General features: G+C 43.1%; 1 protein-coding gene and 1 pseudogene across 1 annotated transcript in view; both read left to right on the forward strand.

The window, feature by feature from the left end:
• Ca10 (carbonic anhydrase 10) overlaps positions 1 to 23,443 on the forward strand; it is a 499,797-nt gene that overhangs the window by 435,513 nt on the left and 40,841 nt on the right. The window lies entirely within an intron of this gene.
• Positions 4,018 to 5,889, forward strand: LOC118590206 (annotated as a pseudogene).

Raw genomic sequence — 23,443 nt, forward strand, 5'->3', positions numbered from 1 at the left:
TGGAAAGGCACAGTGGTCCAGATGGAAGCCATGTAGCAACAGAGACTGTGACAGACTTAAGGAGCAAGGAAAGGAAGTTAAGGCTTGATGAAATGAGATAGATAGAGTTGAGAACATGAGACCCTCTTAAGAATCCTAATGCAGACAAGAATAGTCATGAAAGGTATGAATGAAAAGAAATTTGACAAGCTTGCTTGGGGAGGACAAATCTGCCCCCAAAGGTGAAAGATTGGTTTTTCAGGAAAAGCCAACCAACAAGATTATTATATTACCTCTCTGATGAACTTATTTTAGGCAAAATGTACTAAGGCATGGAATCTTAGCATGTTTAGAAGAAGTCTGAGAGTTGAATCTAGTCCAGTCATGTCTTACAGATAAAAGTTTTGGTTAAAGATCAGTAGTTTATCCAGGACCACAAAGTCAACATTCAAATTTGAGTCTTTTGGCTTAATTCCTCAAACTCATAACCGTTGATTATTTGCATTTGGATGAAACTGGGCTCCTTCAACATATTGATTCTGTTGTATTTAGTATTGAACCTCTGGTATTTGGTGGGAATACACACTCCGTGTCAGATAGATGAGTTGAAGGATGGATGGATGGATGGATGGATGGATGGATGGATGGATGGATGGATGGGCAGAGGGATGTTCTTTCAAGTATACTCCACAAACTTCCAGAAAACAGTTGAAAAGAGTTACTTTTACCCTAGCCTGGTGAAAACCATACTTCGTGATCTGCCTTCCTAAAGAAGTATGACCTTTAGGTATTGAACCATTCTCTTTCCACAACATCAGTGAGGCCCTAAAAGACAGACATCCTTACCCATGTCAGTGTCCAGGCAGTCCTAAAAGAAGCTGATACAACCACTTTAGTTGTTTGGGATGGCAAGCAGCCCAGCATCAGTTAGGTCATGTACTGTCTCCTTATTCCTCCTGGAAAGGAGCCTAGCTTGCTGACTGTCCAAATTGAATTTTAAAAACTCTAATTAGGTCACTATAAAGACTTGCTTTTTTTAATGGCAGAAAGCCCAGTTTCCTGAGTATTTCCTTGAGAGCTCATACTCTGCCTCCCCACAACCCCTGTTCATCCACACCTCATTAAGGAGAGAGGGACCTCAAAATAAAAGGCTGATGCAAGATTATCTCTAGAGAAACACATAGGGGTACTTAGAAAATGGCTCAGGGTGTTTGTTTTTCCAAAATATATTCTTTCATCTAATCCTCACAACTCTATTGAGAAGGGGGTTTGTCCCAACTTTATGAGCAAAGAGACTGAGACAGTAGTATCTCAGGGGCTTGCTCACTTCATTACTGGCGATTAGATCTACAAGGGGTCTGTCCACTTTTCTTTCAATGACAATGATATTCCAAATGGCATCCCTTCCTGGTTATAGTTATTTAAGATGCAATCACCAAAACTAGTGAACAAAGAAAAGATGCCTGTCATCATCCAATCTCTTGTGTACAGTGTCTAGAAAATGCTTAATTCGGGACTGGGGATTTAGCTCAGTGGTAGAGCACTTGCCTAGCAAGCACAAGGCCCTGGGTTCGGTCCTCAGCTCTGACCAAAAAAAAAAAAAAAAAAATGCTTAGTTCAGAACAATTGGACATTCCCTCTTTTAACCATAAACACTATGATATTTAATCTTGTCAACTAGATTGGATAGAGAAATACCTAGATTTGTGAAACACACCTCTGACTGTGCTTTCAAGAACAGGTCCAGGGATGATTAAATCATAGGAGCTCTGACCTAATCCACAGTTTAAGCCATTGCTGGATTCAACATTTGAATAGATGGTTAGAAGATGGTGGGACTGCAGAAGGCGTGACCATGTTGAAGGAAGTGAGTCTCTGGCAGGGCGGAGAGCTGTTGAAGAATATAATCAGTGTACCTTGGCTCTGTCCCCCTTTAAGTTATTCTGGGGAAGGACTGGGGACATCGTGGCAAAATAACAAGAGAAAAGTGAGACACTGGATAGGATGAGTGGTCACAGGTGGGGACAATGACCTGGAGGACCACAGAAAGAAGGGATTCTAGTGGAGATGACATAGCTAAGTGACATAAGCTTCTCTAGGCTGCTGAAGCCCCTATGGAAATGGAAATTGTATGTAAGCTAGAAAGTTGGATAGACTAATTTGTCACAGTAGGATCCTTCTGGTAAGACAGTAGAAAAATGACTGACATATATGTATGTATGCTTTTTTAGCCAGTTCCCAAATATGGGGACTAGTTTAAAATAAACTATTATTAGCTATACTTTTGGAATATAAATAATACTTAATGTATGGAGAATTTGAGGGAAGGAAACAGTTGAGTATCCTAGGATTCAACTAGTGCATAGTCAAAGCCCCAGTCTTCACAGAGCTTATTTAACAAAGGGTCTCAAGCAAGAAAAGGAAATATAATAAATATATAATGTTGTGAGTTAAACTGTATCCTCTAAAAAGACATATCAATTCCTGAACCCAGTACATGTGAGTGTGCTCTTACTTGGAAGCAAAGTATGTACAGATATGCTCTATCAAGTTACAGTGAGTTAGGGTGGACCCATCTAATACCTGTATATTTTTAAGATAAAGGAAATTGAGTGTGTATGTGTGTGTGAGAGCGAGAGAGAGAAAGACAGACAGACAGAATTTAGGGCAAGGGTTATCAGTAACCAATAGATACTAGGACCAGATGTGGGACTGTTATTCTCTGGAAGGGACCAGTCTTGCCCACACTTCCATTGTTTCTTTAACATATTTTTGGGAAGACCTTCAGAACTATGAGAGTAATTTCCAATGTGCTGGGTCATCAAATCAGCTTATGGTAATTTGGTAATGGCAGCCCTAAGAATCTAATGCATACAGTATACATGTAGAGGCAAGTGGTATTGACCAAAGTGTATGGAAAGAGTAAGAAGGATGAGGAAGGAAGAGAGAGGGAGATGCTGAGTAACTGAGACAGGCTTCGTTGGGAAGGTGAGAAGTCAGCAAAAGAGTGAAGCAAGTGGAAACTGGGGTGAGAACCAGACAAATGGAGGAAGCAGATGGCCTAAGTCGGGGCATGTGCGATATTCATGGACCACCAAGGAGGCCAATGTGGCCAGAGAATGAACCAGTAGAAGCAGGGAGCAGAGCTAGAGAAGACTGTGGGACCAGTCCATGGGAGGCCTTACGCCATGGTTCTTTCACCCTGAGTAGGCCAAAGAGCTTTGAGAAGATTCTAGATGTTGCAAGAATCAATCTGAAATGTTTTAGACCATCAGCCCTGACTGATGTATTGAGGACAAATGGAAAGAAGGCAAGGACAGAAGCAGAAAGAGCTACCGGGGAGCCACTGCTTCAGTCCAGCTAAGAGTGCTGCCTTCACAAGGGCACTCACAATCCCTCCAAGGACACTCTCTGGTTAGCAGAGTTGGTTCCCCCCATAGCATCAAGTAGCATCCAAGCACACCACCCAAAGTCCAGACCCTTTAACCCCAGCACTCGGGAGGAGGGCTGATCTCTGTGAGTTCAAGGACAGCCTGGTCTACAGAGCAAGATCCAGGACAGGCACAAAACTACAGAGAAACTCTGAAAAAAAAAGAAAAGAAAAAAAAAACAAACAGCTGCATCAAGTAGCCTCTAAGCACACCACCCAAAGACCAGACCCTGTCCATAGCTTTGATGAATATTCATGTTGAGGCATTGGAAAGAAGGGAAGAAACCACCTTGCATGCCTTCCTGGGGTCTTTGCCTTAACTCTGATGACTGCCTCATGGGGATGCTGCAAGAATCAAATGAGGGAACATCTGTGAAAGCGTTATTGAAAAGCATGAAGCACTAGATAAACGCAAGTGGTTGTAATTAATACTAATAACAGTCACCTTCTCTTCACCCGACAACTGTTAACCGATAAATACAAACAGACGCAATGTCTCATGAAGGGACTGATCCCCATGTGGGAAGGAAACTGGTGTATACAGCTGCTGCGGGGAGTTTTTCATTGAATCGATTTCGCTGTGACAAGATTAGCGATGCTCTGTCGCTATGGGCCATCTGTTGGGGGGTGCCAGTAGCCTTGTGATGCAGAACTGGACCTTCCGAAAGAACAGGAGTCAGCCAGTGTGCAGTAAATTAAGTCATCTGCTCCTTCTATAATGCTTTTTCTAAATGATGAACGGCTTTGTTTTCCTACGTTCAAGCAAGATGTCTTAGCTGAAGCTAAGCAAAAACTGTAGTAAGGAACCAGAAAACACCTGCTGGCACACAGGCATTTACATAACGTGTTAGGGTCAGGACTACACATGCCGCTGGCTGCGAGAAGAGGGAGGAAATTGGAAAATAATATAGAGGTTCCTAAGACATTCTAAGGAGAACTGCCTTATGATAAGAAAATTCTCTTCCAGGAATATACTCAAAGGAATGAAATTTCCATCGTACCTTTGCTCACTGCAGAAATATTAGCAATACCAAAGACATTTAAACAGCCTAAATTTCTATCAATGCATGAGTGGATTGTGTGTGTGTGTGTGTGTGTGTGTGTGTGTGTGTGTGTGTGTGTGTGAAAATGAGAAGAGGGATATTATTTAGCCTTTAAAAATTAGGGCCAGGGAGACGTGAAGCAGTTCCTAGGTGAGCCCTCCTTCGGCCAGGCCCCTGGCTTGGGGTGCCCACCTTCCCCATAGCTGGACACCTGGCTTACTTTGCCTTCTCACCCCTACCAGGTGGGGGTGATGGGTCAGGAGGGCCAGAGCTGAGCTGGGTGAACCTTTGGACCTGGCTAAGCTTCCAAGAGCCTCCAGGTGGGCCTGGAATCAGACCAGGGATTGGACCAGGCCCAGAAGTGTCAGGGATCTCCCCCTGTCCCCCGCCACATGAGTTCTGTGGAAAGAAGGCATTCTGTGACCCTCAGGTTGAACAGCCCCTAGTGCCCCAAGTTGGCCTGGAGACTTTGCAGCTTGAGAGCCAGGCAGAAGCAACTCAGACAGAGCGGGCCTCCCCTAGACCCTGCACTGTCCAGCTCAGTGCCATGAAGAAGGGGGAGAAGGTGGAACCAAGTCCCGAAGAATCTCAGGACATGAAAGCCCTGCAGAAGGAACTAGAGCAGCTTCCCAAGCTGCAGAAGCTTGGGGTGCACCCAGATCGATGTGGGGCTCACCCTGGGCGTTCTCTTTGTAAAGGTGTTCAGCCAGACCGCCATCTGCCACCCTGAGGCCCTGCAGCTCAGCTTCAAGAACATGTGTAAGCTGCAGCCCCTGCTGGAGAAGTGGGTGGAGGAAGCCGACAACACTGAGAATCTTCAGGAAAATAGGCAAAGCGGAGACCCTGGTGCAGGCCTGCAAGAGAAAACGGATGAGCATCAAACGCTGTGTGTTTCTGTGGTGCCAAATCCCACCCTGCAGCACATCATCATCGCCAAGCAGCTTGGGCTGGAGGAGGATGTGGTCCAAGTGTGGTTCTGTAATCGGTGCCAGAAGGGCAAGCGATCAAGCATTTACTATTCCTAAAGAGAAGAGTATGGGGCTGCAGGGTCTCCTTTCCCAGGATCCCTGTATCCTTTCCTCTGCTCCCAGGGCCCCCTTCCTGAGCCCCAAGCTATGGGAGCCCCCATTTCATCATGCTCTGCTTTTCAGTCCCTTTTCCTGAGGGTGAGGCTTTCCCCTCTGTTTCTCTCATTGTTCTAGGCTCTCCCATGCATTCAAACTGAGGCACCAGCCCTGCCTGGTTATCAGGTGAGCTGAAGCCAGGGAAAAGAGGTAGACAAAGAGAATCTGGAGCCACCACGACTTTGGGGTTAAGTTCCTTTACTGTGGAGGGATCTGGAGCACAAAAAGGGGGAGGAGAGATGAAGTTCAGTGATGCTGTTTATCGTGAGCCCATCACTCATCATTTTGTTCTTAAATGAAAAGCCTCAGATACATTTTTAAAAAATAAGACCAGATGTGGTGGCACATGCCTTCAATTCAACTGGGGAAGCAGAGGCAGGCAGATGGCCATAATTTGAGACTAGCCTGGTCTATACATTAAGTTTTAGACCAGTCAGAGCTGCATAGTGAGATCCTGTCTCAAAACAAAACAAAGGGAAATCTCAGGACAGAAGAAATGACCAGCAGGTAAGAGCACACACTGCTCCTTCAGAGGACCCAAGTTCAGTTCTCAACACACTTGGCAGGTAACTCACCACTAGGAGCTGTGATGCCCTCCAGCTCCAGGAGCTACAGTGCCCTCTTCTGGCCTCCCCAGACACTGCACTCAAATGCACAACCTCCCACACACAGGTACCCACATATACGAATAATGAAAAATTTTAATGTTAAAAATCGTCCTTGAGCTTCAAAAGCTGAAATTAAAATGTATTTAAAAACTAAGAAAATCAGCTGGGCCCTGGTGGCGCACGCCATTAATCCCAGCACTCGGGAGGAAGAGCCAGGCGGATCTCTGTGAGTTCGAGGCCAGCCTGGGTTACCAAGTGAGATCCAGGAAAGGTGCAAAGCTACACAGAGAAACCCTGTCTCGAAAAAAACAAACAAAAAAAAAAAGTAAGAAAATCTTGCCACTTGTGACAGTACAGGTGAATCTGTAGAGCGGTATGCGAAGTAAAACAAGCTAAGTGCAGAAGGACAAATATTGCTCGATCTCACTTTCATGTAGAAAAGTTTAGGAAATTTAATGTACAGCAGTGTGGCTCTAATGATCAATTCTGCATTGTGTCTTTAAAATTTATGGAGTGACTATGATCAAAATACATTGCAGGAAATTATCAATTAATAAAATTAATTTTAAATTTTACCACCAGAATAGATATTAAATCTTCTCATGTCCCAAAATGCCCACCAGCACCAAAAGAAAAGAAAGGAACAAGGACAATGTGAAGTGAAGATTATGTTCAATGGCTCAGTTATGGTGATTGTTCCAACGTCTATACAAATAAAGCTGAAAAAAAAAAAAATGGAGAGCAAGACAGCATCCCTTTGTCAGGTACTGGTGCTAAGTGATTTGAGAGGCTGAGTGCAGGCTGTTTCACTACAAGGTACAGGAAAAGAATGGAGGACAAGGGAGGGGGGATATTTTCTGTGTCCTTGAGGAGAGCATCAGGGACAGCAGTCAGAAGAATGACATCAGCAAGGGCAGCATCTTCTGGGGCTGTTATGGTGGTAAAAACCAACCTGCTTGATGTAAAGACAACAGCTATTGAGACACAGCAGAGGACACCTCCACATGACTTCAGGTACTTGATACCACTGCAGATCTGAGCTGGAGAACAGAAGTGACTGGTCACATGGTCCTTTGAGTAGGGGGAATTCTCACACATGACTGAGGAAAACATGGTAATGGGGGGATGGCATCCTGCAGGTGATCACTATTGAAAATAATGAAACTGAAGGGTTTATATTATTTATTACTCCAAGAGGAAGTAGCTCCAGGGATAGCCAACTTCCCATAATAATAGCCGGGTTTAATTGTGTGCCTACAATATGCAAAACACTGAATTGAATGATTTTAATCATGCATGCATGCATGCATTGACTTATTTATGGATTTATTCATTCAGCAGATATTTATGACATGCCTTCTGTATGGTAGCCTCTACCTGAGATACCACAGTGTAATCAATCAAATGGCTTGGACCTCCTGTAGCTTACATTCTAGCAGTAGAAAATGACATAAATAATAAATAAAAGCAATATCTGGCATGCAAGGAGATGGTAGTTACTGTGTAAATTTTAAAAAGCAAAGTGAAGGGTAACACTAACAGCAAAAATAAAGGTGTCAGGAAAGTACTTTTGAGAGCTGAAACTCAAAGAGCTGAGCCATAGGTATCTGAGGGTTACATATTTGAAAGCACAGAAGAGCTGGTGCAAAAGTCCCTGAGGCAATACATGCTAAGAAATGGCCAGACAAGCCATGCCACTGAAGAAGAATATGCACTGGTTAGGGAATCACAGACTATATCACCAAAGAATGGGAGTACAGACAAAGTAGAACTACATGGGTTTGTTCTGTACAATAGACTGAAATATATATGTGTATATATCCCAGCCTTACAACTAAGAAGACAGGTGCAGAGTGTGTCATTTGCCTGTGTGGATGTCACACATAAGTGATGGAAAGTCCAGCTCTAATGTGATACAGCCACTGTATACTTACCCACACACAATGAAATCAAGATCAGATAGTTTGCTAAACTGTTCCTCGAGGATAAAAGGAACAGATGTACACATACTTTTAGATCATGTTTTTAAAGTCACATTTTGTTGCTACACATTACTCTTGGTTGGGAACTCTTCCCTTAGCAACATCTCAAAGAGGCTAAGGCCAACAGGAAAGGCAGGGTGCTGAAAGTGCCAAGAACTCACCCTGGAGGAAGATAGTCTCTTCCATAGATGGTCCTAGGTCAACTTGATATCCACATGCAGAAGAATGAAAGAATTGTTCACATCCCACTCAAAGATCAACTCCAAATATACTAAAGATTCAAACAGGAAACCTGGAACTGTAAAACTACTAGGAGAAAACAAAGAGGACAAGTTTCAAGCTATTGGTATGGACAATGCTTTTTTAGACACAAATCTACAGATACAGTCAATACAAGCAAGAATAGAGGAAAAGCAGCTGTTATCATCAAAGCCCTCTACAAAGCCACAGAAGCAACCAACAGGATAACTGATCATTGACAATCTACTGTTATCTATGAAAAGAAGTTGTGCCAACTAGTTTTTAATGTCAACTTTACCCAAGCTAGAGTCAGTCATCTGAGAGGAGGAAACCTCAATTGAGAAAATGCCCCCATAAGATCAGGCCATATGTAAGTCTGTAAAGCATTTTCTTAATTTGTGACTGATGTGGGAGGGCCCAGTCCATTGTAGGTGGTGGCACTTCTGGGCTGGGGTTCCTGGGTGCTATAAGAAAGCAAGCCATGAGGAGCAAGCCAGTAATCAGTGCTCCTCCATGGCTCTGCAACAGTTCTTGTCTCCAAGTTCCCACTCCATTTAAGTTCCTGGGCTTCCCTCAATACACTGAGATTCAGGATATAAAAGACAAATAAACCCTTTCCTACCCAAGAGTCTTTTGGTCATGATGTTTCATCACAGCAATATTAGCCATACTAAGGCAGAGGTTGATACCTATAGTACATAAGGAACTTAATACTAGGAATAGAAGTAATCCATTTAAAAATGACCAAAGCACCTGACTAGATGTTTCTCAAAAGAAAACATAAATGTCCAAATGATATATGAGAAACACTGAGCATCACCAATCATCAAAGAGATGCAAATTAAAACCAACCTATTATAATGGCTATCCTCAAACAATGAAAGGTAAAAGGTATTGCTTAAGATATGGAGGAAAGGGAAGCATGGAATACTATTGGTGAGATTGCAAATTAATATAGTCATTGTGGAAAATAGTATAGAAATTCCTTAGAAAACTGAAATGGGGGGCTGGAGAGATGGCTCAGAGGTTAAGAATACTAGCTGCACTTCCAGAGGTCCTGAGTTCAATTCCCAGCAACCACACAGTGGCTCACAGCTATCTGTAATGAGATCTGGTACCCTCTTCTGGCCTGTAAACATACATGCAGGCAGAACATGGTATACATAATAAATAAATAAATCTTTTTTTAAAGAAAATTGAAATGTAACTGTCATATTCAATTAATGTATCAAAGAGACATCTGTATCCTCACATTAACTGAAGCAGTATTTATAATAACCAAGATATCTAATCAATTCAAGTGTCTATCAACAGAAGGATGTATAAACTACAAGACATACACACATAAAAAGAGAGAGACAAAGGCCGGGCATTGGTGGCCCATGCCTTTAATCCCAGTACTTGGGAGGCAGAGGCAGGTGGATCTCTGTGAGTTCAAGGCCAGCATGGGCTACCAAGTGAGTTCCAGGAAAGGCGCAAAGCTACACAGAGAAACCCTGTCTCAAAAAACCAAAAAAAAAAAAAAAAAAAAAAAAGAAAGAAAGAAAAAAAAGAAAAGAGAGAGAGAGAGAGAAATACACTACACGAACACACACACACACACAGACACACACACACACACACACACACACTCCAGCTCAAAAATAAGGAAATTCTTTCATGTGTAACAATATGGATGATCCCGGAAGATGTTGTACTGGTTCATCAGCTTGACATGACCTAGAGCCTTCTTGGAAAAGGGTCCCTTTGTTGAACAATTGCCTTGAGCACACATGGCCTATGGCTATGTCTATGAGGGATTATCTTGACTGATGATTGATGTGAAAGGTCCCAACTCACTATGGGTAGCACTATCCCTAGGCGGTCCTCGGATGTATAAGAGAGATAGCAGAGAATAGGACAGAGAGGACCTGAGAGCAAGTCATTAAGCAACATTCATCCATGGCTTCTGCTTCAGTTCCTGCTTAAGCTCCTAGCCTGGCTTCCTCAATGATGAACTATGACCTGGAAGTATAATCTGAAACAAAACCTTTTCTCCCATAAGTTTAGGTAAAAAATGTTTTGGTTGTTTGGTTGGTTGGTTGGTTGGTTGATTTTTCAAGACAAAGTTCCTTTGTGTAGTACTGACTGTCCTGGAACTAGCTCTGTACACCAAGCTAGCTCAAACTCAGAGATCCACCTGCCTCTACCTCCAGAGTGCTGGGATTAAAGGTGTGTGCCACCATTGCCCAGTGGTCATAAATGTTTACCAGAGCAACAGAAAGCACACTAGAATAGAACTTGTGTTAAATGAGGTAAGATCGACAGATAGGCAGATGCCCAATGATCTCACCTACATGTGGAATCTATAAAAGTTAGTTTCATAGAAGTGGAGAGCAAAATACTGTTATCAGAGGCTAGGAATGAGCAGAGGATTGAAGGGATGTTGGCCAAGGATGTAAATGTTCAGTCTTACAAAGATTATTCAAGAGATCTGTGGTAGAACATGGTGATGGTAATTAATAACTTGTTCTACAGTCTAGAACATTTCTGAGAAGAGATTTTTAAGTAGTCTCATAACAAAAAAAAATCTGTGAATTCAGGAAAATGTTAGATAGGTTTAGACATTATACAATATATATTTCAAAACTTCTTATAGAACATATAAGTTTTAGCAATTTAAAATGAATAACTTTACAGTAATTTAAAAGAAGAAGGAAGGAAAGAAGAGAGAATTGGAAGAGCAGAAAAGGAGAGAAAAATGCTTCAGAGAGGCAGGCAGGCAGGAAAAAATGAGAGGCAGGAAGGTGAGCATACTCCCTGAGCATCAAGAAGTATACAGAAGGTGAGAATTGCTGAGGGTGCACTCACTGAATGTACCGGCCTATGTGCTGAACACTGTCTCTGGCACTCATTGGGCCACATGTGATGGGGAGATTTCCAGCACAGAGCCCATAGTCTCCTTCCTATAACATCATTTCCTCATGTGTCATTGACTTCATTACTACTTCAAAGTGTAATTCTCTCAAAGTAGAAATAAGGGCATGTAGATTACCCACTCATACCTATGCTATTTCCAAACATGGCTTTCTATGATATAGTCATCCATTCAATCAAAGATTACTGGAGATATAGGGATGCCATGGGAGAGAATGGCCCTTGGAATCAGATGACCCTGGACTGGACTGTAGCCTCTCTGTTATCATTTCATGGTTTGTAAAGAGTTCAGCACAGTGATTTTCTACAGCAGGTGGTAAATGGATGCTATTGGTTTTTTTGTTTGTTTGGTTTGGTTTTTTTGTTTGTTTTTCTTTTTTTATTATTCTATTTGTGTTTTAATTTTACATATCAGCCATGAGTTCCCCTGTCCTCCCCCCTCCCACTCCCACCTCCACCTTCCCCCCATCCCCTCCCCTCCATTCCCATCTCCTCCAGGGCCAAGACTCCCCTGGGGATTCATTTAAACCTGGTGGATTCCGTACAGGCAGGTCTAGTCCCCTCCTTCCAGGCTGAGCAAAGTGTCCCCACATAAGCCCAAGGTTCCAAACAGCCAGCTCATGCACTAAGGACAGGTCCCAGTCCCACAGCCTGGATGCCTCCCTAGCAGTTCAAGCTATTCAATTGTCTCACTTATCCAGAGGGCCTGATTCAGCTGGGGGCTCCTCAGGCATTGGTTCATAATTCATGTGTTTCTACTAGTTTGGCTATTTGTCCCTGTGCTTTTCCAATCTTGGTCTCAACAATTCACGCTCTTACAGTCCCTCCTCTTTCTCAACAATTGGACACCTGGAGCTCCACCTGGGGCCTGGCTGAGGATCTCTGCATCCACTTCCATCAGTTATTGGATGAGAGTTCCAGCTCGACTGTTAGGGTGTTTAGTCATCTGATCACCAGACTAGGTCAGATCAGGCCCTCCCTCCACCACTGCCAGCAGTTTACAGAGGATATATCATTGTGGATTTCTGGGGACCTCTCCAGCACTCTGCCTATTCCTGTTCTCATGTGGTCTTCATTTATCATGGTCTGTTATTCCTCGTTCTCCCTTTCTGTTCTTCATGCAGCTGGGATCTCCTGCTCCCCTAAGCTTTCTTTCCCTCAAACCTTGCCCTTCAGTACTCCCACTGTCATCAAGGTTGTTCATGTAGATCTCATCCATTTCTCTGTCATTGGGTGATCCCTGGGTCTTTCCTAGGGTCCCATTTTCTAGGTAGCCTCCCTGGAGTTGTGTAGCAGTCTAGTCATCTTTGTTTTACATCTAGTATCCTCCTATGAGTGAGTACATACCATGTTTGTCCTTCTGAGTCTGGGTTACCTCACTCAGGATGATTTTTTCTAGATCCATCCATTTGCCTGCAAACCTCATGATGTCATGGTTTTTCTCTGCTGAGTAGTACTCCATTGTGTATATGTACCATATTTTCTTTATCCATTCTTCAGTTGAAGGGTATCTAGGTTGTTTCCAGGTTCTTGCTATTACAAACAATGCTGATATGAACATAGCTGAGCAAATGCCCTTGTGATATTATTGAGCATTCCTTGGGTATATGCCCAAGAGTGCTACAGCTGGGTCTTGGGGGAGATTGATTCCCAATTTTCTAAGGAAGCACCATATTGATTTCCAAAGTGGCTGTACAAGCTTGCATTCCCACCAGAAGTGGAGGAGAGTTTCCCTTGCTCCACATCCTCTCCAGCATAAGTTGTCTTCTGTGTTTTTGATCTTAGCCATTCTAACAGGTGTAAGGTGGTCTCTCAGAGTTGTTTTGATTTGCATTTCCCAGATAATTAGGGATGTTGAGCAATTCCTTAAATGTCTTTCAGCCATTTGAACTTCCTCTGTTGAGAATTCTCTGTTTAGTTCTATAGCCCATTTTTAAATTGGACTGTTGGGCATTTTGTTGTCTAATTTCTTGAGTTCTTTATATATTCTGGATATCAGCCCTCTGTCAGATGTGGGGTTGGTGAATACCTTTTCCCATTCTGTAGGCTGTCACTTTGTCTTGTTGACTGTGTCCTTTGCACTACCAAATCTTCTCAGTTTCAACAGGTCCCATTGATTGATTGTTTCTCTCAGTGTCTGTGCTACTAGTGTTATATTTAGAAAGTGATCTCCAGTGCCAATGCATTCAAGAGTACTTCCTACTTTCTCTTCTAACAGGTTCAGAGTAACTGGATTTATGTTGAGGTCTTTGATCCACTTGGACTTAAGTTTTGTGCACGGTGACAGATATGGATCTATTTGCAGCCTTCTACACATTGACATCCAGTTATGCCAGCACCATTTGTTGAAGATGCTTTCTTTTTTCCATTGTACATTTTTGGCTTCTTTGTCAAAAATTATATGTTCATAGGTGTGTGGGTTAATGTCAGGGTATTTGATTCAATTCCATTGGTCCACATGTTGGTTTTTATGCCAGTACCAAGCTGTTTTTATTATGGTAGCTCTATAGTAGAGGTTGAGGTCAGGGATCATGATGCCTCCAGAGGTTGTTTTATTGTACAGGATTCTTTTGGCTATCCTGGGTTTTTTGTTTTTCCATATGAAGTTGAGTATTATTCTTTCCAGATCTGTGAAGAATTGTGTTGGTAATTTGATGGGGATTGTGTTGAATCTGTAGATTGCTTTTGGTAAGACTGCCATTTTTACTATGTTACTATGTTTTTATTTTTGTTTTTATTTATTTATTTATTATGTATACAGTGTTCTGTCTGCATATATCCCTGCAGAGAAGAAGAGGGCACTAGATTTCATTACAGATGGTTGTAAGCCACAATGTGGTTGCTGGGAATTGAACTCAGGACCTCTGGAAGAGCAAGCAGTGCTCTTAACCCCTGAGCCATCTCTCCAGCCCCAGATGCTATTGTTTTGATTGCAAGTTTCCATGCTTCAAAAACTCTACCAGATCTTGAGAGTGCTGGAGTAAGTGAAACAGTGTCCTGTCCATTAAGGGCTCACTACACATTCAAAGGATGTGATTCTATGATTAAGAGCACAGTTTTAAGCTGAGATGCCTGGGCTCAAGTCCCAGATTTGCCACACTTAACCTTTCTGTGTCTCCTTTTTTATTTCATAAAATTAAAATGATATTGGCTCCTGTTTTGTAGACCTAGCATGAGAATTGTGATTCAATACAAGTGTTAGAACAGCACCAGATCTATAGTAAAGGTCGAATAAGTATATAACATGACTTTGTATGGTAGAAGAGTGCAGTGTCAGTAACTAATAATGTACAGTGGAGTGTGCTTTAACAGAGGGAATAAATGAACCAAAGAAGAAAAGATCACCTCCCTGGGGGTGCTCAGGAAAGCATCACAGAAAAGTAGTTTTACAAGCATGTGGGGAAGGGTTGCAATTAAGACAAAAATACAATGATTCTTCAAAGTCATGAAGGCCTGAAACTATCTGTAACAATAGTGTAAAACAAATAATGATAAAGGTGATGTGCCACAACTCATGGTGGTCCCAAACACGGGCATCATCCCATTTATTCCCAGTAACAGCCTAAGAGATAGGCATGAGCATTGTTCCCACTGTACAGACAAGAAAGACAGAGCTCAAATTCCATTGTGTGAGATGGGGTCATTGAGGATTTTAAGCAGGAGTATGACATCATCCTTTTCATTTTAAGATATATTTGGAAACTAGGAAAAGAGAAGTCAATATATTCAAAGATGGACTAAGATGTATAGTGATTAGTGTTGTACTTGGTGGTAGGGTGATGTTCAGCTGTTTTATAGTTAGGGCTGGAAATATGCTATTAGATGATGAGATAAAATAACATAACTGGAATCAGGCTTAGATTTGGGACTTGAGCACTGGAAGTGAGAAGACTGTGAGGACCAGATGTGGAGGGGAGTCAGTAATCAAGTCTGTTCAGTCATATTAAATTTGAGACAAATTGTACTCCCAATTAGAGCAGGCAGGAGGCATGCTAGTTATTTTTCTTGCCACTGTGAAATGCCTGGTGGAGACAACTCAAGAGAGAGAGAGAGAGAGTTTGGCTCACAGTTTTAGGGGACTCAGTCCACCATGGTAGAGGTGATATGGTGGCTGGAATGGTTCTATCCACTGGGTGGCGAGGAGGGAGTGACACAGAGTGACCTTTTCAATCTTGATGAACCAGGAAGTAGAGAGCTCAAGTGGAACTGAGGAAGATATGACCCCAGCAGGCTTGACCCCAGAAATCCACTTCTGTTAATTAGGCCATGAATCAAAAATCTTCAACAACCTCCCAAGTATTCAAACATGTGAGCCTGTGGGAAACATTTCATGTTCAAACACTAACAAGAGGCCAGGAGCATAGATACATCCAACAACTAGTCTCAGACTTTGTGACACATTGGAATGGCCTGTAGAGGTAAAACTAATGCTTGGGACATACACATGCAAATATGTGCATTCACACACACAGCACTCCTGACCTAACTGACCTAGGGTATGGTCATTGGGACTTTTTTTTTTTAACATCCAGGTGATACTAAAATGTAGAAAGCTTTGAGATCCACTGTATTAATTTGTTTTCAGTTGTTGTGATAAAACACCATGACCAAAAACAACTTGGAGATGAAAGGGGTTTATTTCTGCTTTAAAACTCTGAGGTTACAATACATGGTTGAGAGAAGTCAGGGCAGGAACTTGGACACAGGAACTGAAGCAGAGGCTGTGGAGGAATGTTGCTTACTGGCTTGCTCCCTATGGCTTGCTCAGCCTTCTTTCCTGTGCTATCCAGAGCCATCTGCCCAGGGATGGTACCACCCCCACTGAGCTGGGCCCTTTCACCCAATCATTAATCAACAAGGCATTTTCTCTTCCCAGATAACTATAGCTTGTATCAAGTTGATTTAAAACAAAACAAAAACAAAAACAAAAACTAACCAGGACATCCACTGCCCTGTTTCTAGGGAAGAGATAAGCCAGTATCTCATTTAGGATACCACCAAAGTAAAGATACTACTTAAAGACAAAGGAGTAAGGCAAAGAGATAGCTCAGTTGACAATGTGTCTGAGGATCTGAATTCAGTCTCCAGTATACTCATTAAAAAAGCCTGATACGTTGGCATAAGTTTGTAATCCCAGCATGACAGAAACCAGGACAGACAGACGTATCTTTGGGGCTCATTAGCCAGTTTATCTAGTCCAATCAGTAAGTCTCAGGTTTATATAAGAGACTTGTTACTTAAAAATTATTGTTTTAAAGTGGACAGTAAGGAGAGATACCCGAAGTGACCTCTGACCTCCATCCTTACATGCATTCACTCATACATGAGCATACACACACACACACACACACACACACACACACACACACACACACACCACAAGACACAAAGATTCTCTGTCAAGAGTATGAGGCTAGAGAAAAGAAAAGTCAAAGCTTTGGGTACCTCTCAGTACAGAACACTCTCAGGCCCTAGGCCTGAACATCTGGAGGCTGAATAAAGAAGCTTCTAGCAAAAGAGACTGAGACATGGTGGCCAAAGCCATTCTGTTCCTCTCTGTGAAATACTTGGTACCTGCAAGGCCAGGACTCACCTGAAATTCTCTCTCCTCTGGATTTCTCCCTCCCTCCCTCCCTCCTTCCCTCCTTCCCTCCCTTCCTCCCTCCTTCCCTTTCCTTCCCTCTCTCTCACACACACACACTCTCTCTCTCCTCTCCCTCCCTCTCTCTCCCTCTCTCCCCTTTCCTCTCCTTCCCTCCTTCCCTCCCTCCCTTCCTCCTGCCCACTCCCTCTCACTGTCTCTCAGCTGCTTGGCTACTGCTCAGGCCCATTTCTATTCCCTGGTCAGTGGAATGCAAATCAATTCATTTAGCAGCTGTTCCTCCTTCTGATTGTTTGTTCCAATACCTATTATTCCACATTTGTCCATATTAAACTGCATTTTATCATCCATTATCCCAACTCTTTCAATGATCTGGGCCCCTTTGCATTTGATTGCAAGACTCAATGATTTGTGGTGCCTGCAAAAGCTGTCATGTGCAGATTTGAAATCCTTCTTGCGGGGCTATTACGTGGGCTGTTAGCATCCATAACACGGAGTGGATGTACCTGGAAGCTCTGCAGAGGGAGGAAGGAAGAGGCAGTGTGAGAAAGGCGGGACTTGCAGTGTGTTATCATTCCCAGGAAGAGACCCCAGCCTCCCCACCCACATCCTGACAGGGAGACTTCCCCTCTTGTCACACACTGACACTAAGAGGTTGTCTCAAGTGATCCTCAGGCTCCAACCTGGAGTGTTCACTCTGGCCTCCCAGCATTCCTGGCCAACCGCAATCTCAATAATTTAATGAAGTACTCACAGCAGCGTTCCTCGGCTGTCTGTCATCAAGCTGCATGTGTTTCTCCAGTCATCTGTGACCTAAATGTAAGGGACATTTCTCGAGATTCAACATAATCTTGACATTTTTTACATGTGAGTCTCCAGGGAGCCATATCTGGTAAACAATTTACCCCAACCAGCGCCTTTTGAGTTTACCTTCAACTCATATGTGAGATGTAAAGTCGTGTTTATAAGGATGTTGTATGGCTTTTTCATGGGGGAATTCAAGACTGGAAGCATGAAGAACCCCAGCCCTACCCCTCTAAATCTCCAGCCCCAGGTGCCTAGATAGTCTCTGCTCTGCTCCTGTGTGTGTGTGTGTGTGTGTGTGTGTGTGTGTGTGTGTGTGTGTGTATTCTTATGTGTATAGGTATGTATGTGTACATATATGTGAAGGCCAGAGGAGAAAGGACCTCATGTGTTGTTCCTCAGGCACTGTCTGTCTTTTTTTTTTTTTTTTTTTTTTTTTTTTTTTCAAAGACAGGCTACTCCCAACAGCCTGGAGCTCACCAAGTAAGCTACACTGGCTGGGCACACAGCAGTAAGGATCCACCTGTCTCCACTTCCATAACTCTGGGATTACACCCCCACCCCCATTTTTGTTTTTAATTGTGGGTTCTAGGGATCACCCTCAAGACCTCATGCTTGTACAGCAAACACATTACTGACGGGGCCATTTCTCCAGACCCTGCTCCTTTTAATGAGATTTCATTGCATTATTTTCAGCTTACACTTTTAAATATTTTAAGGCATCATAAACCCTTCCGGGAATCCTGAAAAATAATTAACCAAAGAATCCTTATTTTCTTCACAAACAGAGAATACCTTCTTTAGTCAGGGGCAGGGATGTGCACCCTCAGCACTGAGGTCTAGGGATATAGAAATATAAATAATTAGCATTCTGATTCTCACAGTGAACAAATTAATACTAAGGGTGAGATCTAAAGATATTTGTTAAATTCGACCATTTTGAAGCCCGTCCCCCAAATTCTCTTTTATTCCCCAGATGTCCCAGCCAGTCTCTTCAGCCTAGACAATGTCAGGCTCCACAGAGCCTTTGGGAGTATGTGAGCATACTGCAGGAATGACTTGAGACAGAGACTAGTAGTTAGTTGCCAGTAAGGCACCCCACATCCTGCAGGGCACCACACTGTCCTTTCAGCTGATAAACATGGAATGAGGGGGTGCATTGGTTTTACATGACTGCTCCAACACATCACCTGTGGCTTAAAACACACGCTTCTTATCCTATGGTGCCAGGAGCTAGAAAGCCGAAGAGGACTTCATGAAGCTAATGTTAGAGGTTGGGAGGAACCCCTGCTTTTGTAGGCGGGGTCCAGGGTGAAGACTCTCTCGAATCTAACAATGGAAAGCTGGACTTGGAGACACTACAACGTCTACCTATGCCATCCTGCCCCTGTCTTCCAACCTCCCTTCCTCGCCTATAAAGATCCTTGTGATTACATCAAGCTCAACCAGCTAATCCCAGATCATCTTCCCATCTCAACATCCTTAATCACATCTGCAAAATTATTTCTCCAGGTAAGACAACACATTTCGATTCCAGGCATTAAGAGGTGGACTTCATTAAGGAGCCCCATTTTTCTGCCTACCACCCAGTGGGTATTCAGGGGTCTGAATGGTGCACTGACCATATCAGACACTAGAGGGCGCCATCACATGGTATAGATTATAGTTACCCAACTTAATCCCATGGAACACTGGCTGTCCCATAGGAGAGTCTGAGAACTCCTGCACAAACATCTTTGGATGGTGGCCTGCCCTTGTAAGAAATGAGTTTGGGGATCTCAAGAAAATGACCACACAATTCAAAGTATTTCACAAAACAGAAGTCTTGCTTCTGTAGGATGCATAACCTCACTTGGCAAGGAAGCAAGCCAGTATACCTACCAAGGCTCTGCTGGTTCCTCAGCCCTAACGCAAAGGAGACCAGCACCTTACTCTGAGCAGTCAGAGCTCAGGCTCACATTCTTCTGCCATTGGAAACAGCGGTGCAGCTTCTGGGGAGAGGTGAAACTTGGGCATGTATTTTGATTTCAGAAGTCCTGACCCTGGCGGACTTTGAATTCCAGACACATGACTTTTTTACAGGTTCTCCCTCACCTGATGGAGTTTCTTTTATCTAATCCTCTCATAGAAAAGAGTATAGATTTTGTTTACATGTCCAGCACTCTCAAGTTTCTTACATCAACAGATAGGAAGCATTTTTTCCTACTTATTTAATCTGTCGATAAACACAATGTCTTCATGTCAGGCACTCAATGAGGAGCTATCAAAAAGTGAAGGAAAAAAGTGAGAGCTTACATATTGGCGGAGGGGTTACACAAATAACTGGGCATTAACTTCATCAGGACTTGATACTATTAAGACCTCGCCAGCAATCTCTCCATTTGCAAGCAAACCTCTTTCACATCCACTATCTCATTCCATCCATGCAAGGAATGTGGAGGAGCTGAAATATCACTTTAGTACCGTTTTACAGATGAAAACACTGTAACCTGTAGGGCTATGTCAGCCTAGCCAAGGTTGCAGAATTGATGAACTTCAGAGCTCCAGCTTAGGTCCTTGGACACCAGGACGGGCAGTTCCGTTTTCTCTGGTGTACTGATTCTGCATTCTCTGAGGAACCCATATGCAAAGCAGAGAGCAGCTTCTAGCCCATCCCATGGAGCCTTAATTGGACCCGTCATTCCTACAGAGACAGTGGAAAGCCATGTAGATACAGAGGCCAGACAAGTGTAGCCTCCACATCTATAACTTGGGGCTGCTGAATTATGGTTTAATGAAGTGTTTTCCAAACTAACATGGTCATTAGAAACCCCTCATGTAATGCTTAAATAAAAAAATAAAGTTACATATTTTCATGTTTTCCTACCATGAGCCCAGGAGTTTTAAATACCCGGATTTGTGACCAGCGGACCTGAAGGTTTGTATAAACAGACAAGCTTGGGAAATAAGCAGTCACAAAAGTTGTGCATGACTCACATGGGGTGTACCTGTCAACCTGGCCCTGCTCTGCCCTTTTTCATGCTGGCTTTTTCTCCTCCCCTTCTTTTATGGGAAGGTGTTGTCTTTCATTCACTTATTCCCAATTATTGTTGTTCCTCTTCCATGGAGTTGCAAAACTTTCTCCAAGATAATATGGTCTTGGCTGGGATGGGGCTAGCCTTTGAACAGTGTCAGTAAACGATGGCTTAAGGAAGGATCCAGTGGATTTCTTGAATTCCCCTCCATTGAGCAGCTGTATTGCACTGCACCCTTTCACCTTTATCCAGAAGCAGAACTGTCCAGTCTGATGCATTTATTTTATGTATCAGCTGACTTATAAAATGTGCCTCCTGTCTAGAGCTCTGAATGCATTACACTCATATAAACAACACACTCTGACATGATTAGCCTCGTCAAGCAAACAGTGTCCCCTGAGATGTCCCCTAGCCTCCCCATGGTGGCAAGGGGGACTTTTATGTAGCTGATGGGTTCAGCTGTGCTGTGACCCCACTTTCAAAATAAACACCACATAAATCCACCTGGCTTCTCACCTTACCAGTTCAGCTGCCCAGTCACATAGTTCCGGGGATCCTATAGCACTCCCATTCAGGAAGTTGGGGCTATCTGTCTTCTGGATGAATAGAACCTTCTCCTCTTTACAACTTTTCAAAATGTAGGCTGTGGGTCTGACAAGATGGTTCAAAGGGTTAAAAAAATGCTAAGAAGAGCACTCAGTGGGTAAAATGCTGGGAAGAGGGCTCAGTAGGTAAAATACTAGGAAGAGGGCTCAGTAGGTAAAATACTGGGAAGAGTACTCAGTGGGTAAAATGATGGGAGGAGGGCTCAGTAGGTAAAATACTTGTCATATGAGCATGAGGACTTCAGTTTGAAGAGCCCATGTAAGGCTGGGTGCAGTCGCACACACCTATAATTCTAGTGCTTCTATAGTAAGATGGGCAGTGGAGACAGGAGAGTCCCCAGAAGCTCATAGGCCAGCTAACCTTGTGAATGTAGTGATGGACAATGAGAGTGTGTCTCAAACAAAGTAGAAGATGAAGATTGTACTCAAGCTTGTACTCCACATGCAGGTGTACTCACGAACATACACAAGAACATGCACACACAAGCACACACATAGTATACACATATGGGAAGGAAGGAAGGGAGGGAGGGAGGAAAGAAAGAGGGAAAGAGACAGAGAATAAAAGAAAGCAGGCTGTCTACCCCTGAATAACAGGAGCTATGTCTCATTTCATTCTGTCTTCAGGACCCAGTGTTGTCCCTTGCACTGAGTGAAAACTTGGTACACCGTGCTACTTACAGGTCACAAAATTGGGAAGTTTATGGTTTAAGATTCTTGCTTAGACAAAACACAAAGCAATTTTACATTTTGCCCTTCATCCAAAGAAGCCTCTGCTTATTTTTCTCCCATTGTAAGCGAAGAGTTTCTCAGTCAAGGGTAATGCTATTGCCCTAACTGACAGTTAGCATCAGCTAGAGACCATCTGAGCGGCAGTGATTAGGGATGGTGGAGAGTGCTGCTGGCGTCTACTGACTAGGTACCAACGGTGCCACCAAGGTCCTGCAGCACACAAGTCTGCAGCCACCACCAAGATCTCACCCACCCACAAACAACAACAGGCCCAAGGATGAGAAGACCCACCTAGCTGAATCACTGCCACTCTTGGCTAAAATTTGTTCCTTTATCATTTCTGAGCTGGTCTATAAATGCAGCACTCTGACATCAGAAATCACTTTGTGTTCACTGATGCAAAGAGAAAATGGCATGCTCCTTGACAACACTATGGGTTTCACACACACGATCACGATCCATCCTGACAGCAGTCCTTTATTACAATCATTTTTGCAAGCTAGACAATGAAGATTAAGAATGTATCAATAACTTGCCCATTTTACCCAGCAAGGAAGAGACAAGGCTAAAGTCATACATAGCTCTTCCTGACTTCAAAACTGGCCAGAAAGTGTTCAAAAGTAAATGATAGTCAGTTTTACCCCCATACACATAAACACACAAATGCTGTCTTTCATAGATATTATAAGTATCCTCAAGCATAGATTCTCTTTGTATTTGTACAGTACACTGGTACATAATACATAGCTTTTTTGAGATGTGGAAGAAAAACAAGAGTCTTTGTATTTAAGCCAACCATTCATGCCAATATACCGTCTTGCTTGGTGTCCACTAATCAGTATCAAAGTGGCTTATATTCTTCAGATCTTTGAATACTTCAATTCCTGGTAATTACACATCACCAAAGATTCCTCAGCATAAGCTCATTATTGGGGTTACTGTTGACTTCTAAGAGAGGCCATTCAACTGTAAGAAGCACTACAGCCCTCAGTATCTCACAGCAAATCTCACAACATTCCTGACCCCTGACCCATAGTCATCAGGAGACATTCCTCTACCACTGTGACAACACAAAAGTACCCTGACACATACCCAGATATGTCCTCAGAGAATAGTGTCACTCTCCAACTTTAGGAACCACTAGGCACCAAACTGTCATCGACGTCACACCTTTCAATGTCATCCCTAGGCTTCTTCATTACTCATGGTACACAGCTGATCCATCCTTTTCCAGTTGGGACTGAGATTTGTTTGTGCTGGGAAGCTCTAAGGATATTTCCAGGCAGCCTGTGGAGAGGGATGGCTGAGATCTGAGATCACACTACCTACTTTACTGATGCCCAGCCTGTGAATCTACTGAGTTT

Source organism: Onychomys torridus, chromosome 8 (assembly GCF_903995425.1).
Source record: "Onychomys torridus chromosome 8, mOncTor1.1, whole genome shotgun sequence".
NCBI classification, from domain to species: domain Eukaryota; kingdom Metazoa; phylum Chordata; class Mammalia; order Rodentia; family Cricetidae; genus Onychomys; species Onychomys torridus.